This window comes from Pan paniscus, chromosome 8 (genome assembly GCF_029289425.2).
Source record: "Pan paniscus chromosome 8, NHGRI_mPanPan1-v2.0_pri, whole genome shotgun sequence".
Taxonomy (NCBI): Eukaryota; Metazoa; Chordata; class Mammalia; order Primates; family Hominidae; genus Pan; species Pan paniscus.
Genome location: NC_073257.2, coordinates 98,187,441 through 98,202,078, shown reverse-complemented (window position 1 = coordinate 98,202,078; position 14,638 = coordinate 98,187,441). Strand labels below are relative to the sequence as shown.

Genomic DNA, 14,638 nt, shown 5'->3' with positions numbered 1-14,638 from the left:
GGGGTGGTCTGTGCTGAGTGGGCCTCCAGGTGATAGGGTCAAACCTCGAGCTTCATGAGTCAGGAAGAGCTGCAACAACAGCTCCATAGATAGGTATAAAGTTGCCTAGCAACAACACTTTATCATGACGGCTGAAGTTTGAATCATCTTAGAGGTTTCAATAAAATATTAATAAACTGCTGGCAGGGATCCAAAGGGCTGTATGCTGGCACAGGTGGAGGCTGGCCAGCATGGTTCCTCCTGGAGGTCTCCTCTCCAAAGAGTGCCCTTCACACTGGACGATTGCCTGGCCTTCCTGGCTCCTTGCCTCCATCCATCGCAATCTGCCTTCAGTTTCAGGGTTCCAGGCTGGGGCAAAGGTCAGGGGACGGAATGCCCTGAGTGTCATGGAGCCAGGCTGGGGTTGGGGGGTTGGGAACACTGGGTAGGGCTGGGCATGGCTTCTTTGAAGACCTCTCATATGAAAAAAATCATAATTTGCTTGTTAGGAAACCACAAAAATGGGCTTTGGAGAAATGGCTTCAGGTTTTCTTATGACTGCTCTGTAAAAACAGACTAGTCTTAATCCTGAGATAGAATGGTTTCCATGTTTAGTGTTTAAACAATTTTTTTGAAAATTATGCGATAATTTAGATTTACATGCAATTATAAGGAGCAACCTAGGGAGATCCAGCGTGCCCTTCACCCAGGTTCCCCCACAGTAACATCCTGCATAGCTGTAGTACAATATTGCAACCAGGATTTGATACAGCCTGTAGGCCTTGTTCATATTTCAGTAGTGCACGTGTTCTTGCAGGTGTGGATTTACTGCTATGCATTTTAAAAATCACATGTGTAGATTCCTATGACCACCAGTCAGGATACAGAGCAGTTCCTTCACAAGGATCCCTGTGCTACCTCTTTATAGCCACAGCCACCTCCATAACATGTTAGAGGGTGTGGGAGACTGATGAGGGTTGGCAGCCCCACGGCTGGTGCCAGGATGGAATGGGTGGACCTTCGAAAGTCCCATTTTGTCTCTGGGTGATATAATTTCTTTGCCAAGAATGTAACTAAGAAAAGAAATCAGCATATGTTTGCATTTGCCTAAATACTCTTCTTCTCTAAGACTGGAATGTTGTCCTCAGCTCTTGAGCAAATATGCTGTTTGGAGTCTTCCAGGAAGAATTGAAAGAGCAAACAGTCACTGTGCTGAAATAAAGATGAGGTGGATGGGGACAAGGGCAGGACCTGAACTGGACTCAGTCCAGGACCTGGCCTCTCCCTCCCACCCTCCCACTCCTGCTCAGTCCCTGGCCCTTGGCGAGGAGTTGGAGACTTTGTAACAGCCCCGAGCTGCCTGCAGGGATCTCTTAGGGGCCAGGCCTTCCCCGAGAACCCTTGGGGCTGGTGGCTTAACCCCAAAGTCCAGCCTGCTCTGAGGCTGAACCCTGTGGAGAGGCATGGACACTGCCAGGGATGGGGGTGCTGTGGTCCAGTGTGCCCAGGCCCTTCCCACCCCACTTTCTCTGGGCACCATTGCTCTGTTTCCAATCTGGCCTGCAGACACAGTTTTCCCCTAGAGCCTGGGAGGCGACCTTGATGGGAGCCTCAGCCGCTGGGAGGGCAGGTGATCAGCTCTCTAGCCTGCCCACCCGCCTGGGCTCCTGTGACTCCTGCAGACTGAACAAGGCCTGGTGGCACTTGCCCAAGTCCTGTTTTCTTATTACCCTCCTTACCCTCACTCTTCTCAAGATGCAGGTCCTCAAAGAAAGGTGTCCCTGAGCCCCACCTGTCCTACAGAGCTGGCAGCTTGGTTACACGCTCTCGCAGACATGCTCGTCCTGCCCTCAGCCTGCTCTTGGCTTGTCCTGACTCTCATGAGGGCTAGTCCTCCATGAGTGCTGGACTGCCTGGTGATGCAGTGAAGTCCAGGAGAGTGGCTGTGTGCTTCCCACCACCATGGCCCTGCAGCCTGCATGGTGCCTGGCATAGAGTAGCCCCTCGACACATTCATGGATGGGGACATGGAGTTTTCAAGCCATTTTCACACAAAACAAAGGAGGAATGGGGAGAAGGACAAGGGTACTGGATGGTCTGACCTCTGACTATGAGGTAGCAGGGAAGGGGTGTAGGCTAGGAAACAGGTTGTATTCTACAGACACACTCCCCCGCCCCTCTTCTTTCCTCCACCCAGAATCTCCAATGTGATCAAAAGCTGTGTTCCTCTTTTCTGACATGGACACCTTTGCTACCTTTGGTGGGGTTGAAGTTAGTTTCCAACCAGACTGCTCCTTATCAGTAATTCCATAAAGTCACCAAGTGACCAGTAGCTTTCATCTGGAGGACCACTGCAGCTGGTTGGTTGAGGCTGCTTGGGAGCTGTGCTGGGAAGGATTCTGAGGCCGTGTGTGGGCTCAGCAGCAGAAAACACCATGATCGGTCTGTGAGGCTTCCATGGTGCAAGAGAGGGATTGGCAGAGACCTGTCATGTTTGCTGGTTCAGACCTGGAGGGTGGAGGTGAGCGGAGAACCCCAGAGCTGGGGTTCTCAGTCAGAAGACAGCGTCAGAGTGGTGTGCTCATGGCGCTGTCCAGGGTGCTAGCCCTTCTGGCTCTCCGCTTGCTGGAGGCCAGAGAACTCTTTTATTGGATTCTGTGCAGGACCTCCTGCCTTTGCCTGCCCTGGTCATCGGCCTCCTGATATGACAAGCATTGAGGCTTGGTTTCTGCCTCTACACATTTTCTGTAACATTTTAACCCGGTGCCCAGTGCTCGTCCTGGCTTTCCCCTCATGCCCAGCCCAGCTGCTGCCCATTTCCAAGGTGCTTGTGTCAAGTGAGCCAAGGCAGCTCAGCCTATCTGCTGTTTGATGCAGCACATCCAGCCCTCGGAGTGCGAGTGTGGCTGCTCCCTCGGCATGGCTGGCTGTGGCCTGTCCCAGTGTCACTCCTAGGTGGATACACATTGCTAATACAGCCAAGACAAACGGTGCCTCTGGAACACCTCAGGGCCCCTCCTCCCCCTGACTCACTGTAGCACTAGCTGCAGATGAGCACAATTCAAAAGCAAATTAAGTGTAAAGACTATTCTGTTCTTTCCAAAGTCAAACAGAAGTGGTTTGGGAATATAGCAACTTTTTTTCAATGCTGATCTGCAAGTACCTTTATGTATTTTACTTCATTCTAGCCACCCAACATCCCTCTGAGGTCAGATTATTGCTACATTTTACAGATGAGGAAAATGAGGCTCAGAAAGGTTCTTCCTGACTTTAGTACCCATGCATTTAGCCAAGGCATCATCCTATTTCTGTAATTTGGACTTACTAGGCTCTAGCTTCCTGCTCCTGTCCCTAGCCAGTCAGAGTTGATGCCAAGAAAGAGGGAGGTAGTTTGGAAGGACATGGCATGCTCTAGGCTGATGCAGTCACTTTAGTGAGCATCATACATAGGCTCCCTCCTTTGTGGGGCAAGGCCTGATTCTTCCTCATTTGCCCATCAGCCTCCCTTTAAACCCTGGAATGTCCTGCCCCAGGTAGAGCCTGAGGACTGGACATTTGAGCCAGGAGTTAGAGATCAGAGCAGGAAAAGCCATGGGCTCCAAGACAGAATTTGGCAGAAGGGTGAGAGAGGAGTTGGTATGTATATGGTTTACAAGATGTGCTATTTGGTAAAATTCCACTGAAAATACTTGTATGCTTGTTATGACAGTGAAAGGAAAAATAAAAGAGAAGACGACATTTGAGAGAGAAAATTTGCAACATTAAAATACCAAAAGTTTGGATCGAAAAGAACGGAGAACTTTCTGAGTTGCCACTTCAAATGCTGGGATATTCATGTGTGTATGCATTGGCAGGGGCCGAGGTGGGAGGGGGGTGCTAGTAGCTGTATCCACAATTTCCCTCTAGTGAATAAATTTGGATCAAGGCTGTAATTATGATGAGCTCTTAGATATCATTGACTCCTTCATTCAAAAAATATTCACGGAATCCCTACCGCATGCCAGGTATTTTGCTAGGCACTCATTTTCAGTGAAGACACAGATGGGTGGAGTAACTTGGCTAATGTTGCATGGGCTGGCATTGGAAGTTAGGCCCCAGGGGCCCAGGGGCATCTCCAGGGCACGGCAGTCCTTTCTTGGTCTCTGGGCTAGCTCGCGGACCTGGGATGGGTTGGGAGCTGGGATTCCACAGAAACAAAACATCAGGGCTCTGTTTGAGTGGCCACTGTCTATTTGTGCTAGTTTAAAAATTATTTTTTAATTGAAAGCTACACGTGGTTACAATGTATATGTTTAATTAAAAGATTAATAACCTGAAGACTGATGAACCCACAATCAGTTTGAAAAATATCAAGGAGCCCTTGTGTGCTTCACCTGACCATGTCTCCCCTACAGAGGGACTTAAACACTCTCCCGATTGTGTGCTAACAAGTCCCTCGCTTTCCTTGATAGTTTTTTTTTCTTTTTATGTGTCTGAAGTTTTGCCAAGTTGTATCTAAGCATGGAAATTTTAAATTTATGCCTCATATATTTAAAACACTGTACATGTATTTCACTGTTTTAGAGGATCCCAAGCCAGTGTCTTTTTTTTTTTTTTAACTTTTATTTTAGGCTTAGTGGTACAAGTGCAAGTTTGTTACATAGGTAAACTCATGTCATGGGAGTTTGTTGTATACATTATTTCATCGCCAAGACAGTAAGCCTAGTACCCATTCGTTGTTTTTCTTGATCCTCTCTCTCCTCCTACCCTCCACTCTCCACCCTCCCATAGGCCCCAGTGTGTGTTGTTGCCCTCTGTGTGTCCATGGGTTCTCATCATTTAGTTCCCACTTATAAGTGAGAACATGCCATATTTGGTTTTCTGTTCCTGTGTTAGTTGGCTCAGGATAGTGGCTTGCAGCTCCATTCCTTGATAGTTTTATCATACAAGTATGGGGCCCATGGTTGGTTTGCGACTCATATATGTGGAATAACACTTCTGCATGCTTCTGGGATTGTTTTTTAATTTTCACTCAGCATTAGGTTTTTGAGATTGATCCGTTTGATGCAGGTGGATGTATTAATCATTTTTATTGCTGCACCGTATGCCCTGATTTATTTATCTACTTTATTGTCTGTGGGCATTTGTGTTGTTTCCAGGATTTTGTTATTACCAAAAATACTGATAGGAACATTCTCATATTTGTCTTTTGGTGTTTGTGTGCAAGAGCTTTTCAGGGTCTATTCTGAGGAGCAGAATTGCTGGACTCTTGGGTCAGTGCACATTTCACTTTATTAGGTTAGACCAAATTGTTTTCCAAAGCATTCCTACCTATTCACACTACCATGTGCAATATATGAGATTTCCCCAAGTCCCCTAACCTCACCAACACTTGTCTTGTTACTTTTAGGTTTCTAGTGCAAAATGTAATTTTATTTTGATTTTAATGTACATTTTCTTGATGATAGATGAGGTTGGGTATCTTTTCACATCTTTATGGGCTATTTTTATTTTCTTTTTTGTGAAACACCTGTTTGTAGTTGATTTTTTTGCCTGTTTTTAAAATCGAGCCTTTTCTTTTTAAGTGTGGCAATATCTTCTTTAAGTTAATTGTTTGTCTTAGTGAACAGAAATTCTTTATTGTAGTGTTGTCAAATGTAGTCATCTTTTTTTATGGCTAGCTCTTTTGCTTGTCTTGTTTAAGAAGTCCTTTCCTACCCGAATGTCAGAAAGAAATTTTCCTGCTGAAACCTCCCTCTCTATATGGAGGGCAGATATTGTCCACCTGGCTAGGTGTCCACAGCTAGGGCCTGGCCAGGCTGTGCCTGCCCTCCCCTGCCCCTCTGCGAGCCTAGCAAGCCTACCTCTCTCAGCATCTGTGGGCTGATATTCCTTCCACCCTGACACTGCTCCACTTTGCCATGCCTTTGGGCCAGTCTTTTTCTTGGTGGCAACTGAAGAAAGCTCATGCAAATTCAGTGCAGCCTATGGCAAGGTGGTTAGGAAGAGCTTCCTGGAGGAGGTGGCATTTAAGCAGGTGCTTAAATAGGAGTAGTTTTTATTTTTTATTAGGCAAGCAAAGGGCACTGGGGGCTGGAGGTGACATTTAAACAGGTGCTTAAATAGGAGTAGTTTTTATTTTTTGTTAGGCAAGCAAAGGGCACTGAGGGCTGTAGGAAGAGTGTTCTAAGCAGAGGGAAGAACTTGCTTCCCTCTTTCCAGAGGAAAGGTCTGGGGGCAATGGAGAGGAGGAAAGATCATATGGCTGGAATATGGGAATTGGCTAGGGATAAGACTGGAGAGACAGTCGGAGGAGGCCTTAGATGCTCAGGATCCCCAGAAATCTCTGGGAGCCATATCTTGCTACCTCGGGTGGCACTCTTGGGTCCTGTTCTTTATACCCCATCCAGAGATTTGAAGACAGACAAAGGCAAAGCCTTCATCTCTAGAAGGCTCTGGTCCTTTCATTGCGTCCTGTCTGAAGTCATTGTCTGCAAACAAAAGGGCAGAAACTGACACATTCTCAGGAATGATGATCCGAGTTAGGACAAACCACAGTCCCAGAGTCTAAGCTAGAGGTAGGACCCGAATTTCCCAGATGATCCAGGCGTCATGCCAGGGGGTAACAGCTCCAGTCCCTCTAGCCCTTGCTTCATGCTGGGTGCCCTGAAAGAGCGTGGAGCTGCCCTTGCTCACATCATCCCAATGGCAACCCCACATGGTGGGTTCTGTACTCAGAGAAGTAAAGGGATTTGCTCTAGGCCATATGGCTGGTGAGTTGGGGGCTGGCCAGCTCTGGTTCCCAAAGGGTCCACAGCTCTGTTCATAGCCTCTTGGCAAAGCTGTGGGGAGCAAACACCGTGGTAGAGTCTTTGCTTGATGTACGAAGATTTGTTGTGGCATTTTTGATGACATCAGAAATTAGCAACAACCTAAAGGTCCATCTTCAGCAAATTGGTTAAATATATTATGATATTTACATTTAATGGAAAACTCTAGTTCCTTATGTACTGAGTGGAAGTAGTTCCAAAACATGGTGCTGTTAGCTGACAATAGAGAAGTGAGAATGGTGACGTGGGTGTTGCTTTGTGTACAAGTGAGCTTCTATGTGTGTGTATCTGAGTGGACACACATGGTCACTCCAAGGAAATGCTGTTTAAGGAAAGGAAACACAGTGGGTTGGACTGGGATGGGAGATGAATTTTTCACTGCATAACTTCTTGTACTTTTTGAGTTTTGCATCAAGTGCAAAAAATAAATGAGTAAATAAAAAAGTAAGCATGGATCGCCATTCCTCTCTGCCTCCTGCTTCCTGTGCAAGGTGACTTCTCTGAGCTTCAGCCTCCTCATCTATAGGGTAATTTCTGAGCTGTAAGGGCAAAACACTAGTAGAGTGCCTGGCACATGGTAAGTGGTCTATATGATCACAACAAACCATGCATGGGGACCAAGAGTGGTAGGAACCAACATTCTTCCCTCATGGCAGTGCGTGTGGGCACTAGGTAACCTTGGTAGAATCTTGGTGCAAGAGATTTGGCTGTTTGCTCCTCCAGTCAGGCTCAGGATAACCTTTGCGTTTAATAGTTAGGGGCATGGGCTCCAGAGCAGTCTTCTTGTTGAATCCCAGCTCCGCTGCCATATCTGTGTGACATTGGGCAAGTTACTCAACCTCTCTGTGCAACAGTTTTTTCATTTGTAAAATTGCGATACGATACTACTTTCTGCCTGATGGGGTTAACATGTGGATTAAATGAGTCAATAGATGTCAGGGGCTTAGCTCAGTACCTGGCGCGTGGTAACTGCTCATTAACACTTACTACTCTGGAGCTGTGCCCAGCGGTGGTCCCATTGCTGTCCATTCTTCCTTGGCTTCCCAAGGCAGACCTGGTGAATCCCAGTCCTGGCTTGTTCAGCAGCCCAGAACACAGCTGTATTTTGGTTGTGTTCTTGGTGCTTGGGGAAACAGAGAGAGCTTGGGGGTCAGCTCTTTCACCTGCAGGTTACACACCTTGCCCTATGGAGGAGCTGAGCTGCCAAGGCTTCCCTAAGGTCTCCTTGCACAGTCACAGGTGGCTCCGAAGAGCCATCATGCCTTCTAAGCTGGACAGCTTAACTGGTTTTCATAGAAAATATCTGTCGGGATCTCACCCCCAGAGTCTTCCTGAAGTAAAATTCCGTGGAAGAAATGGAATTATCGGGGCAAATGTTACTTTAATCAATGCCCCTTGCTGACGTCTCCTTTGCGGCCCCTGGCAAAGCAGGCCAGATGACTGAACTGCCATGCCTGATCTCATTAATAATACACATTGGATCATTATGGCATTAGTTTAAATTGAAGTAATACATACTTTTTCCAGACAAAATGAGTAAGTGGGTTTAATTGCTAGGAAACCTATGGAAGAAGTTTGACAATAACTTTACCTGGATGAGTGTTTTGGGTTTTGTTCTTCGATCTAATTACAAAGTAACTGTACTTTGGGGTGTGTTAATTGTAGTGTGCCCTAGAAGATTAAAGTTTATTAACTCTGAAGTTCCCTCACCCCTCCATCAGATTCCAGAGTGCGTCTGCAGACATGAGGAGACGCCTGATGCAGGCGTGCATAAAGGACTGGAAAGTGAGGCTATGCCGAGTCCCACACATGCCCCGGTGTGCTGCTGGGTCCTGCTGGAGTTGAGGGAGCAAGAACTTGTCCAGATCGTCCCCTGTTTCCTCTTCTCACCACACACCATTGTGCCCTTGCAGGACCGATGCGGGCTCCTATTGATATCCCCCTCCTGCCAGACCCACACTCCCCAGACCTCCTTTGCCCCACACATGAGAGGGAACAAGGGAGATGTTGTGTTGTTAAATACTAGAATTCCAGGAAGGGTACCAGCGAGATGTGGCTGCAGACTTCTGGAAGGACCACTAGTCCAGATGGGACCTCCCCTCCTCCTGCTCCCTGTCTGCTCCCTTCCAGCTCCAGCTCCTTGCTGCTCCGTGAGCGTGCCCAGCACAACCTGCTGCAGAGGCTTTGGGCTGGCTGTTTCCTCTGCCTGGGACACTCTTCCTGCACGTGCAGACGTCTGCAAGCTGCACCTTCGGGGCTTTGCTTCAATTCCATCTGTCCCGTGGGGCCTTCCCTTTCCAATTTATTTAAAAATGGAACTCTAGTTTCTCTTGGCACCTCTTTCTCCCTTTTTCCATTGAATTTATTCCCATTTACTCAGCTTTTGATGTCTGTCTTTCCCCAACTAGTTCCATGCAGACAGGCAGTTTTGTTTGCTTGGTTGAGTGATACTGGACCCATAGCGTTTAGAACAGCACCTAAAGCTTAGTAGGTGCTCATTAAATATTTGATGAGTGAATGAGTGAATTGATATTTTGGGGGTGTTTCATTGCCCATTTATTGGCCCAGAAGCATTTGTTTCTTTCCTTGAGTTTACCAATTACAGCAGTAATATATGCTTCCTATGGAGTCCAAGTATGTGCAAAGGCAAAGCCCTTCCCTCCTCCACTTTCAGTAGAGCACTGGCTTGTTCAGCCTGCTGTGTTTCTGTCTATACCTTCCTCCTGGTCAAGTGTGTAGACTGCCTGTGTATGCCAGGGGTCGGGACTGGAATGTAGTTTAGATGTGGCCAGCCCCTGAGAAAGTTCTTACCATAGCTTCAAGTCAAGAATGACTACAAAACACATATGAATCACAGTGAGATGGCAATGGTGCTGCTGAGGTCTGGTGGGTGAGCCTGGCTTGTGTTGGAAGACTTAGTTCTCTTCCTGGCTTTATCTTTTTCTAACATGCTTCTGGGCACACTGACAACTCTTTCTGATCCTTTGTTTTCCCACTTTAGTAGTGGGGATAATAAAAACGCCTACCGTGGAGGGTTCCTGTGAGGCTGAAATGAAATGAAATGAAGTGATGGATTTGAGAGTGATTGCACTCCCTGAGGTCCCAGACCATTTCTCGTTTTTCTTACTCCTCCGCAGTACCCAGGACAACGCTGGGTACAAGGCCTGTGATTGAGCCAAGCGCTGAACAAACTGTGCTAGGAGCCCTGAAGCCTAGAGCCCTAACTCTGTCCCGGGAGGCAGTGGGTTTTGAATTACAGCTGGGAGCAAGAGGGCTTCTGCAGGTGGAGGAAACCTGTGACTAAAATGCCAGAGTGTGAGTGGCATGGCATATTTGAGAGGGAGGAGGGATGGAGGGTCAGCAGCTTATGGGAAAGGGTGAAGGGGTCCATGGAAGGGAAGCTGCGCTAGTGGTCTCAGAGGCCAGGTTGTCGTGTCTGTCATAGGGTTTTCCTCTTCTGATGTGAGGCATGTGCTGTGACGTCGAGGCTTGTCCTCTGTGTGAACTTTCTCCTGTGTAGTAAGGATGCTCAAGAATGGAAGCCCGTCCTCTCTGGTTGCATTGCTCTGGAATGTTAAAAGGATGAAATTGCCTGTATCTTGTGTGACTAGTTCTGGACTGCAGGAAGCCTGGTGGTTTTGATCCAGGTGGCAGCTGCCTGCCCCGTATTTTCTGTGGAAGGCTCTGGGAGTGGTGACAAGGCCACTTAGAACCAAAAGGTGGGGGTCACGCCCAGACACAGCCATGTGGGTAACATTATGTCTCCTCTCAGCCCTTCACGTACCCAGTTCCTTGCTGGAAGTTATCCTCTTACCCACCTGATGGCGTGGTCGCCGCAGGGGCTTGTTTGCTGCCAACCCCCAGCCAGGGTAGGAGGCTGCACATGAACCTGGCATGCTGCCTCTGATTTTTGGTTTGATTGTTTCAGGTTGCATTGTCTGCCTGTTTGCTTATTTGTTTATTTCCTTCACACATCCAGAGAGAATTTGCAGAGGCTTCTAATGTCTTCTTAGAGAGACACTGAGGTTAAGAAAGCAACTGCATTAGAAAATCAAGAGGTGCCAAGGACGGCTGTGGTCATGCTGTTCTGGCAGCCACAGGTTACAGGGTGGGAGGAAGCAGAGGGACCAGGCCCCCCTCAGCACTGCAAAGAATCCTCCCTGAGGGACCTGATCTCTACAGGAGACCATGAAGGACAGAATGGATGGCAATTCCAGCTCAACCTTTACAGCAAATGTAGAAGTGGGTTTTGCTTGGCTGTTTCTCAGTCAAGCACAGTCGCTGACTGTGCAGTGTGGCCCTCTCATGGCTCAGCTGATCCCAAGCTGGAACTTACCATTCCTGGAAGGGTAGGGATAGGACTTGCCTCTGCCTAAGCTTCCTCTGGGCCAGACTTGAAGCGGGTCATAGCAAGGGTTGTGCATTCTGGCACTCCTTGCTGCCCACAGAGTGAGGTTTCATGTGTCCATTCAGTTTAGTTCTGTTGGACAAATGTCCACCAAAGGCCTTTGCATTCCCAGGTGCTGGGTGGGGCTCAGGAGGAGAGCAAGGCAGGCGTGGTCCCTGCCCTGACAGGAACTGCTGTAAGTGGGACAAGGGGTGTGAGGGGGGCTGTGCAGTGCTCACCATAGAGCCGTAGCAGAGCCGAGGGAGGCCTTCATAAGCATTGGTGGCCGAGTGCAGTCCTGTTGGGGTGAGGAGGGCTGAGCAGAGACCAGCCCAACGTGAGGGGTTCCAGCAGGGCAGAGGGGCTGCCTTGTGTTCTAAGGGGAGTGGGAAGATGTGGAAGGGGAGACCACCCTGCTTTGGGATTTTTGCTTTTAAATTATTTGTATCATATACATAAGTCATACACAAAATGAATATACTCTTGTTGAAAAAAATTAAAACAACATACACATTTAAAACACAAAGCAAGCACCCATTAGGCACGTGTTCCCCTCTCCCACCTATCTGCCTTCCTCTCTTGAGGTGAGTAAAGGCCTTGCCTGGACATGCCACATGTGCACACAGATACAGTGCTTTGCAGACGCAGAAGGGGAACCATGCCCTGGGCATTGTTTGGTGACATGCTTTTACTTGATGGGCTTTGCAGCTTTTGCTCCATATTGCCCACTTGGTTCTACCCCATTCTTTTTGCCTGTTGCACAACATTCTGCAGAGTGGGCTTTATTCCTCCATGTCTTGATTCAGGTGGCTTCTAGTTCTTGGCCGTCACACAGGGCTGTAGTGCGCAGCCGTGGATACATCCTCATGCATGTATCTCTAAGTACTTCTAGGGGTTGGATTGCTAGAAAGCAGAGCGGCTGGGCTGCAGGAGATTCTGTTTTCAAATTAGGAAGCTAGAATACAGTGATGAGATGCCAGTTACCAAAATAAGGCAGAGAAAGGAGAAGTGTTCTGGAGGAGAACAGACCTTGTTCTGGCCCCTGTTGTTTCCATTCTTGGGTGCCATCTTGCTGAGAAGTGTGATTGGGCAGAAAGTCAGGGACAAAATCCAAAATCAGAGAACCAGATAAAATGCAGCAAGGGCCCACTTAGGTCGGCAGCAGCTCTTGTGAGAAGCGATTTGAGGATTGAATTATCTGCAGCTTGGTGGGAGTGAGCGGTGGGAGTGAGCAGTGGAAGGGAGGGAGGGAGGTGGTGAGGGCTGGGTGGTCCCTTTGGTGTGTCCTGCACTGAGGGACATGCCTCTCTGGTGGAATGGAGACAAGCTGGCAGGAATTCAGAAAGGAGGGATTCTGAGGTCTCTGACAGGCCTGGAGCTGGGGGATGGGCTGATGTGAGCTGAGGGGTCCCAGGACTGGGACTAATGAGGAAATGGTGCAGAGAATAGGGTGCAGTATGTCAAGGAACTTTCCAACTGTCAGAGTTGATCTGAGCTGGAAGGGGCTGCCTCTGTCCCCCAGGGACCCACCCTGGGTACTATGGCAGGAAGGTTCATAGCTCTGGTGTGCCCACAAGCCCCTGGATGATTGGCCATCATGAGATAGAGGTTCTCCCTAGAGACCCTGGCATGGTTTCCTCAGGCCTAGAGGCCCACCAAAGGCCACGTGGTTGAGCTTTGCTAATGGATCATAAAGAGAATAACGTGCCTTGCGTTGCTTCTCCTAAAGGAAGGGAATCAAACATTGACTGTGTAGTTACTCTGTGCCAGGCACACAACCACAGTTCCTGTATTGGTCTTTATAGTAACTCAACAAGGTAGGCATCTGCCACCAGGTCAAATAAGGATCAGGCTGGGGGGACCCCAGCTGCAGGTGGCGATTCAGATCTCAAGCCCTCACTCTCCTGACTGCACCCCAACCACCCTGAGCTACAGGTGAGTGCGTTCTGGATACCATGTCCTGGGAATGAGGAGAGAGTGGAGGATGCAGGTAGGGTGAGCTCCTGAGGCCCCAAGTTAGGCGATGCTGAGGCTGGATGGGGCTAAGGGAACTGGGAGGCATTTTTTCATTCCCTCACCTTCTCTTCTGTCTTCCTTGCTTCCCATCCTCCCGGGCTCTCCTGAGACACACGCTCTGGCCTCTCACACATGCCATTTGCAGAGGGACCCACACACAGTGGAGCCTTAGGCCTGGGACTCAGGCTCTGGGAGGCTGCATCCTCACTGTGGGGCCTTTAAGGATTTTGTTGCTGGAGACCCTTGTGGTTCTGTGGAATCACCACATATATCGGTGTGAACATCACCTGTTGGCCCTGGTCCTGTGTGCTGGATTCTACCTGTACTCTGGGAAGTTCCTACTTTGCTTTTGTAGTTTTTTGTTTTATTGTGGAAAAATATATATACAACACAAAATTTACCATGTTAACCATTTTCACGCACAGTTCAATGGTGTTAAGTACAGTCATATTGCAGTCACTACCGTTCATCTCCAGAAGGTTCTCATCTTCCCAAACCGAAACTCTGTACTCATTCAACAAAGACCCCCATTTCCCCCTCCCTTCAGCCCTCAGCACCCACTGTTCTCCTTCCTGTCTCTTGACTTTGACTATTCTAGGGGCCTCATATAAGTGGACTCGTACTGTATTTGTTCCTTGAGACTGGCTTATTTCACTTAGCATAGTGCTTTCTACTTTCCTCCACACTGTGGCATGCATCAGAACGTCCTTCCTTTTTCAGGCTGAGTAATATTCCATTGTGTGGATAGACAGAATTTTATTGATCTATTCATCCATCGATGGACACTTAAGGGTTGCTTCTACCTTTGGTCCACTTGGCTTTCTGAGGGTGTTGGGAGAGGAATGTCGTCTCTTGGAGCCTCCGTGTGTGTGTGTGTGCGCAGGTGTCTGTGGGTGTGTGTTGCTGCAACAGGATTGTATGTGTTTGTGTGTGGTGGGCATTTTTGTGCCACACTGTTTGGAAGACATCCATTCATCCTTCATTCTGCCACCAAACTCACCTTCCTTAACTCACTGCCCTGCTTAGACCCCTGAATGTCTCCCCCTCTCCTTAAGGATCAAGTTCAGATCCCTTCTCGCAGTGCACAGGGCCTTCAAGGTCTGTCTCTCCCTGGCCTTTCTCTCATCACTCCCTCAAGACCTCTGTGTCCCAGCGACGCAGGATGGATCAGCAGGGGTGCCATCAGGAACACATGGCCCACTCCAGGTCATTCAGAGGAGGGGATTTAACATGAGGAACTACTGACAAGTGTTGGCAGAGTTGAGGACAGGTGGAGTGGAAGCAGCCCAGACTAACAACTGGGCAGGGCTGGAGTGACTCCCAGGGCTCGAGGGATGAATGGGAGAGATGGTCCTGGAGCCATGACTGTCCAGTGGGTACTGGGACCTCATAGAGGGGCCACCCTGAGGGAACTGGGAGCATGTGGAAGACCCAGCCATGGCCAGAG

The 14,638-nt window shown here is 48.5% G+C and overlaps 1 protein-coding gene across 4 annotated transcripts in view; it reads left to right on the top strand.

The window, feature by feature from the left end:
- The window catches only part of GRID1 (glutamate ionotropic receptor delta type subunit 1), a 777,975-nt gene that overhangs the window by 160,137 nt on the left and 603,200 nt on the right, over positions 1 to 14,638 (top strand). The window lies entirely within an intron of this gene.